The sequence below is a fragment of the Pelodiscus sinensis genome, chromosome 2 (genome assembly GCF_049634645.1).
Source record: "Pelodiscus sinensis isolate JC-2024 chromosome 2, ASM4963464v1, whole genome shotgun sequence".
Lineage (NCBI taxonomy): Eukaryota > Metazoa > Chordata > Testudines > Trionychidae > Pelodiscus > Pelodiscus sinensis.
In genome coordinates, this window is record NC_134712.1 from 60,379,397 (window position 1) to 60,387,871 (window position 8,475).

The window sequence follows — 8,475 nt, forward strand, 5'->3', positions numbered from 1 at the left end:
TTAGAAAGGCAAAGGCACAAAACGAGCTCAAACTAGCTTCAGATGTAAAGACATAAAGAAGACTTTCTATAAATATATTAGAAGCAAGAAGAAGACCAAGGACAGGGTAGGCCCATTGCTTAGTGAGGAGGGAGAAACAGTAACAGAAACTTGCAGTAACGGGAAAATGGCAGAGGTGCTTAATGGCTTTTGTTTTGGTCTTCACCAAGAAGTCTGATGATGAAGGAATGTCTAACAGTGAATGCTAGTGGGATTAGGGTAGGTTTAGAAGGTAAAATAAAAAAAACAAGTTAAAATTACTTAAAGTTAGATGTCTGAAAGTCACCAGGGCCTGATGAAATGCATCCTAGAATACTCAAGGAGCTGATAGACGAGGTCTCTGAGCCCTTAGCTATCATCTTTGAAAAATCATGGAAGACAGGAGAGATTTGCAAAGATTTGCACATATAGCGCCCATCTATAAAAAGGGTAATAAGAACAACCCAGGAAACTACAGATCAGTCAGTTTAACTTCTATGCCAGGAAAGATAATGGAGCAAGTAATTAAGGAATTCATCTGTAAACACTTGGGAGATAATAATGTGATAGGTAACAGCCAGCATGGATTTGTAAAGAACAAATCATGTCAAACCAATCTCATAGCTTATGTAATGGCATCAATTCCTAATAAGTATAAGAACAGTAATTACTAATAAGTAATTAATAAATATCACCCAGGTTATTAATAAATATCTTATAAACCTTTACCTTTTCTCTCTGCTGCCATGTCTCCTCCCCTTGCTCCATCAGCTCCCCTGGTGCCTGCTGCCCCCCAATCCCTCACCCTCTGCTGTCTTGACTCCTGCCCTTCTCACTGCCCTCTGCCTTCCTGCGACCTGCCCCCCTCCACCAGCCCTTCACTCCCCCTATACCCACTCCTCCAGTAGCCCCACTCTGATCATGTGAGCTACCCCTCCTCATCCCCTCTCCTAAAACCTCTCTCTACACACCTGCCCTGCCCTGCTGGTCCCTCCCCTGCAGGTGTCTGCCCTTCTGCTTCACCCCAGAATCCCCTGGCATCTGCACCCTCCTGGTTCCTCCCCCTTCCCTCACTGCCCCTGCCCCCTTTGCTCTCTTTTTCCCTAATACCCACCCCCTCACCACCCTCTGCCCCCATTCCCTTCATGTCCCTGTGCCCTCACAGATGCCTTGCTCCATCCCTGCCTTCCTCATGCCCACCCCTTCTTTCAAGCCTTCTCCCAGCACCTCCCTTCCCCCGCTAGCCCCCAGTGCCCTTATCCTCTCCTCTCCCAGCATCACCCTGTCCCTCCTCCCACAGACCCCTCCCCTTCTGCCCTTTTCCTCATTGTCTGCACTTGGCCCCTTGGCATTTGTCTCTACTGCACCCCTGACCCTTGGTGCCTTCCCCTTTCTTCTTCTTATTCTTCTCCTGACCTCCTCCCCTCAGCACAAGCCCCTTCCCCATGTTTTCCCCCTCCCCTCCCTACAGCCCAGCCCAGCCCAGCCCCTTCCCCTCCCCAGGGGCCAGCTCTAGGTTTTTTGCTGCCCCAAGCAAAACACCCCCCGCCCCATTGTTGTCTTTTACACGTTTGCATTTTGCAATGGGGTTTTTTTTTTGGTTTGTTTTCTTTTTTGTCCCAGCATTTTAGCCCTATAAATAACAAATAGCATTTTCATTTCTTTTTTCCATAAAGGCAAAGGCGCGTCGAGTGAACTCCCCCTTTCACTCGCTGCTGGGTCACAGCAGTCTTTTCCCTGCCCTGTCCAGCCCCTCCCTATGGGCAAGCACCCTTCACTCCTGACTCACAGCGGGAGCAGGGTGCTGGGACAGCACAGAGCCAGAGGGGTGCAGGGAACAGTGGGGGAGTATGGGCGTGCTGCAGGGAACGGGAGGCACAGAGCCAGAGGGATGCAGGGATCGGGGGTAGCAGGGTGCGGTGGAGGCACGGGGAATGGAATGGGGGGAACGGGAGGGGCAGAGGGATCTGGGTCGAGGGGCAGTGCAGGGAACGGTCAGTACAGAGCTGGGGGGTAGGGATGGGGGGGAGCAGGGTGCAGTGGAGGCACGGAGAATGGGACGCGGGTAACTGGAGGGGCAGAGGGATCGGGGTCTAGGGGCAGTGTAGGGAATGGGCAGCACAGAGCTGGGGGGCAGGGATCGGGGGGAGTAGCGTGCGGGGTGTAAGGGTGGCACAGAGCCAAAGGATTGCAGGGAAGAGGGAGAGCAGGGGGTCCGGGGTGCAGGGGCGGCATGGGGAATGGGCGGTGCGGAGACAAAGGGGGGCTGGGGCCGTGGCAGGACTGGAGCCAGCGGGGCGGGCCCTGGATGTGCTGCGCTCCGCAGCCAGCTCCCAGGGACACGGGGCCAGAGCTGAGCTGCCACGGCCCTTTAAAATCAGCACGGCCAGGTCACGCCAGCATCCTGGCGTCCCGCCCCGCCTTCTCGCGCCGGAGCTGCACTCAGGCAGCCCGGTGGGAAGAATCACTGCACTTCCCACGTCCCAGCGGCGCTGTGCTCCTCCGCTGGCCGGTGGATCAGATGGAGCCGCACCGCCTGTAGTGTGGGCTTCGGCCAGCCCGTCACAACGGCCCACCGGGCCAGTCCGCCCCTGCACTTGCCAGCTGGAAAAATCTACTCACCACGGGCAAGTGCATTTGTCGAGCCCTGCTCATTAGCCTCCCTAGATCGATCCAGGGGGCTAGTGTAGACATACACTCAGAGAGTAGTTATTAATGGGTCACAATCTTGCTGGAAAGGTATAACAAGTGGGGTTCTGCAGGGGTCTGTTTTGGGACTAGTTCTGTTCAATATCTTGATCAACGATTTAGATATTGGCATAGAGTACGCTTATTAAGTTTGCAAATGATACGAAGCTGGGAGGGGTTGTAACTGCTTTGGAGGCTAGGGTCATAATTCAAAATGATCTGGACAAACTGGAGAAATAGTGTGAGGTAAGTAGGATGAAGTTTAATAAAGACAAATGCAAAGTATTCCACTTAGGAAGGAGCAATAAATTTCACACATACAGAATGGGAAGCAACTGTCTAGGAAGGAGCACTGCAAAAAGGGAACATCGCGAACTACAAGCTAAATATGAGTCAACAGCGTGATGCTGTTGCAAAAAAAGCAAACATGATTCTGGGATGCATTAACAAGAGTGTTGTGAGCAAGACACGAGAAGTCATTCTTCCGCTCTACTCTGCGCTGATTAGGCCTCAATTAGGCTACATCTACACCGGCACCCTTTTCCGGAAATGCTTAAAATGGAACAGTTTTCTGTTATAAGTCTTTCCGGAAAAAGTGCGTCTACATTGGCAGGATGCTTTTCCGGAAAAGCACTTTTCCCGGAAAAGCGTTCGTGGCCAATGTAGACGCGCTTTTCCGCAAAAAAGCCCCGATCGTCATTTTCACAATCGGGGCTTTTTTGCGGAAAAGACTACTGTGCTGTCTACACTGGCCCTTTTCCGGAAAAGGACTTTTGCTCGAACGGGAGCAGCATCGTTTTTCCAGAAAAACAATGACGATATTACATTAGATCGTCATTGCTTTTCCGGAAAAGCAAGCGTCCAGTGTAGACAGCTGGCAAGTTATTCCGGAAAAGCGGCTGCTTTTCCAGAATAAGTGGCCAGTGTAGACACAGCCATTGAGTATTGTGTCCGGTTCTGGGCACCACATTTCAAGGAAGATGTGGAGAAATTGGAGACGGATCAGAAAAAAGCAACAAGAATGATTAACTATCTAGAGAACATGACCTGTGAAGGAAGACTGAAAAAACTGGGCTTGTTTAGTTTGGAAAGGAGAAGACAGAAGGGACATGATAGTGGATTTCAGGTATCTAAAAGGGTGTCACAAGAAGGAGGGAGACAAATTGTTCTCCTCGGCCTCTGACGATAGTACAAGAGACAAGGGGCTTAAACTGCAGCAAGGGAGGTTTAGGTTGGACATCAAGAAAAACTTCCTGTCAGGTTAAACACTGGAATAAGTTGCCTAGGGAGGTTGTGGAATCTCCATCTCTGGAGATATTTAAGAGCAAGTTAGATAGACACCTATCAGGGATGGTCTAGACCAGGGCTACTCAACACGCAGCCTGCGGCCTGTTTGTTTGCGGCCCACGGTGCGGTTTTGGTTTACATGGGGCTCAACATGCAGCCCGCGGCTACGAGCAAAAAAAAAAAAAAAAAAAAAAAAAAACCAGTAGTCAGTATAATGGTCTTCTGTTGATATGCATTTTAGTAGTTAAATTCCTGGACTGTCATTGCTCCTTAAAAGTGCTGCCATATAGGTGGAAATCAGGTAAGTATTGCATTTGATTAATATCAGCAGAATGGACTTAAAACTGCATGTTGTGTAGTTTTGCCTTAATCTTTGTATTGATGCCCATCAATGTGGAAGAAGCTATTTGCATATATAGGCAACTACACTTAAGTTGCAGCCCTCGGCATGTGCTGTGAGTTGCCTTGTGGCCTCCGAGGCTTCCAAAGTTGAGTAGCCCCGGTCTAGACTGTTTTGAGTTCTGCCGTGAGGGCAGGGGACTGGACTCAATGTCCTCTCAAGGTCCCTTTCAGTTCTGGTGTTCTATGAAGGCAGCTCTGGGCTGGATCCAGTGGCTTAGTGGCTGAATTTGGCCTGCTAGCTACCTTTTGTCCACCCCTGGCTTATACACTTAACTTGCCATGAATTCAAGGCCTATTTTTTACTCACGGCTGTAATATAAAGTATATTGAGGATTACGATCCAGAGAGATGGATGAATATTATATGAAAATAAATTAAAAATAAATACCATCTCATAGTTTAACTGCCACCTGTATTTTTGATAATTTCTTCATTTTGTACTTATGGTTGCACTTTTGATAAACTATAAACTAGATACAGAGGCTTCTAAAGTAGACCAGAAACACATCAAGTGCTTCATCTAGACAATTCTAAATTAAACTGGAGTGCTAAAAAAACGGAGGCAATTAAAATTTGGGATGTCTCTTCTGCCTGATTAACCACCCAACAAGATGTGTGAGTGTCGCGCCTCTCCAATCTTTATTTATTTACTATTTAAAAACTCCTTGGATGTATATAAGCCATCTGCTGTTCTCTTAGATTCGCTGAGCCCTGATGTATTATATGTGCAAACCATTTTTACCTTATGCCATCCATCAAGAATGGAAAAATGCTCATTAAAAGATATCAGCAATAAAGGCTGGGTCCTTTTGAAAAATTTCTGATTAAGGGCCAATCTTTTTAATTTCACTTTGTGTTTTGGTTTTTTGTAGCCAATGTCATTATAATGTCACCTCTATACATAAGGCTGAGGTTATGATTCAGCTTTTGAGTCACAGCATCAGGGTTGGCAATAGACTTTGTGGGTCCTGGGCAAGGTGGGTGGACTATGCTCCAGAGGGGGTGGTGCTGGGGGCTTATGTAGTACTGGAATTGGAATTTTGTAAATAATAAGTCAGTTGTAATAAATGTATGTTATAGCAAAAGGAAGGAAAAGAAAAAAAAAGAAAGAAAAAGGAAACAAACAAATACCAAAATGAAGGAGGAAAGACCAGAAAGAACTCACCTCCAAGACACAGCCTCCTCTGCTCCACTGTGATGTGTAGTAGCTAAGATCCAGAGAGACTGACCTTGCCTGGACAATGGTAAGTCAGGATTGGTGAGCATGACACTGTGTGCTTAGCATGTGTGTATTCTGCTTGCTTGGGAATTGTCAATAAATAGAGAATAAGAATATTACTGTGTAAGGCTTTCAGTGGCAAAAGATCCTACAAACCCGCAGGAAGTTATGCCCCAAGCCCTAGGAATTGGGTAAGGATGGGTGTGTAAATTAACCGGGTTGCACCTTGAGCCCTAGGAACTGGGTAAAGGTGTGTGTCCCTAAAGTGTTAGAAATGTAGCCGTGTTAGTCTAGTGTAGCTGAAACAAAATACAGGACTATGTAGCACTTTAAAGTGCTGCATAGTCCTGTATTTTGTTTCCCTAAAATGTGAAAGGGATAGAGAAATTTGTGCGGGTAACATAGGCACAACAACAGATTTCAGGCTAGTTTCTCTCCCGTTGTGCTTCTTTGCACTAAGCTTCCTACTGTACTTGAGCAGTCCTTAGCCCTAGTGATGGGGCCTCCGCTCAGCTGGCAAACTTCAGAGGATCCTTGGAACTGAGGAAATGTGTGATGTCTGCAGCTGAACTCATATGGCCAAAATCAAGGTGAGTGTCACAGGAAAGAGAATGTGCTGAAATTAACTAGGGAGGCAGCATCCTTGATTGGATTTAGAGACAGGAGACCTGGGGTTTATTTCCTGCTGTTCCACTGACCTGCTTCATGACACTGGGCACCCTTACTTCCCCTTTCTGTAGCCTTTCCCAGCTTGTGTCTATCTTTGATGGTAAGCTCAGTTGTGTGTTTGAATTTATTAACCAAAGTAAACAATGCAAACTGTCAGATGTTCAGCTCAACTGGAATTAGTTAATCAGAGGTTATTAGTCAAAGAATAACAGAACAGTACTTGAAGGAAAAGTATACATACCAAACCAGTCTGGGGAGAGGCTTCACAAGGCAGCACGTTCTAAGTAGTTCATAGAATTACATCATCTCACATACTGGTGCAGAACAAGAAAACGCCTTTAAAATCATTTTTTCCTTATGCTTTGTTCTTATTTTGAAAATTCTCAATTAACCTAATTAAATAAGCCAATGACATCTGTAACTATTTTATTACTGCTGGGACCATCTGTAACCACAAGAAACTCTTAATTCTTAGACATTAATCAATACATGATTTGCTGTTATATTGATTATAGAACACATCTGCTATACCACATGTTCACTGTCCATTTTAATTACTAATATTTTAGTTACAGTACACTTAAGACAACAAGCATCTGTGAGAGCAGTTTCTGATAAACTAAAAGCATCTCTTGATAGATCATTATCTTATTAATCAAAGAAAACACCTGCATTAATTAATTACCTTTCCAACCACCTGGACACAATTTACTAAGGGTTAAGAGTTACAATAAAAGAGCACACTAAGGTTTAGCTCAAGTTCATCTTATTGATAACTCGGATCAGCTAGGATCAGCTAACGTTCAGAGAAAAACAGCACTAATAACTGAGCACAAGCCATGATTACAGACATTCATTAGACCAAAATAAACACTTTTTAATATTGGAATTTTAACTGTATTTTTGGCTAACACACACAAAGATTGTGAAATGTTTTGGTCAAGAAATAATTTGAGGTCAGTTTAGAAAACAATCATGATTAATATTTACAAAATGCTCTTGGTATATTAGTACAGTAAGAACTTAGTACAGTAGAACTTTTAAGAAGTATGTTGGGAGTGTGACATGCTATGTCAACTGCTATAATACAAACAGCAAATAGTTATAGCACTATATACATAAATGTCATAAGAAAGGCTAACCCTTTTGTAGTGAATGCAAGTTTAAATGTGAGAGTCCAACCACAAAATGGTTTTCTCCCTTTGTCGCTTAATATAGTGAGTGACTTTAGGCATTTGGCTAGTTTCCTGGGTCTTAGTTTTGTTGATTTGTCCAACACACAACAATAGTTTCAGTCATTTGTCGGTATACTATGTACAGTGTCTAAAAGGCAGAGAAAGTTAAATCCCAGTTACTGATTTCTTTACACCATTATGAATCAGAACAGGAATTAAATTCCATTACACTGTATTAAATAGGAATATAGCTTTCGTCCGTGATAAAGTATTGGACTGGACCAAGAAGCCTTCATGTCTGGTAACCCATTTCCACCATTGACCCATAACGAAGCTTCTGAAAAAAGTAAGACACAAAACAAAATACCCTTTACTGCAATGCTACCCCCTGGTAATTATGCATTACTGAACCTGGGAAATTATTTATCATCTGGGGAGACTAGTTCTGAACCATGGGCTTGGTTATCTATGTTTTACTATATCAAGTATTATCATGTCCTATTCATTTACTTATTTAGGAGAAGATTGTGGCTCTCCATTTGCACCTGAGTAAGGATGTGTAAGGCACAACTACTCAGCTGTGTGGGTTACTTGCATCATGAGTTACTGCTACTCCTGTTCCACTCAGGTTGGGAGGAAGACTATACCTCTTTCCCAGCCTCTCAACCAGCACTGCTGAGCTGGCATGAAGGAGGATATAATATATGTCAGGTAAAGTGCTTCTACAGATTACATTTCTCCCAGGTATAAAGTAGGAATCGGGGATTAAATCATGACTCTCTCAGACTCAGTTCAGTCTCAGCTCTGCTCCTGGGCAGGGCCGGCTTGAGCTATTCCTGCACCCCAGGCGCACGACACATGCATGGCCTGCCCCCCCGGCACACCTTACAGCTGCAATTGGACGCATGGCGCCCGATTGCAGCTCTAAGGGGCACCGCACAGGCCCCAGCCCCAGGTGCGCGGCCTCTGGCCCCGGGCGCGCAGCACCTGATGGCAGCTCTATGGGGCGCCGTGTGG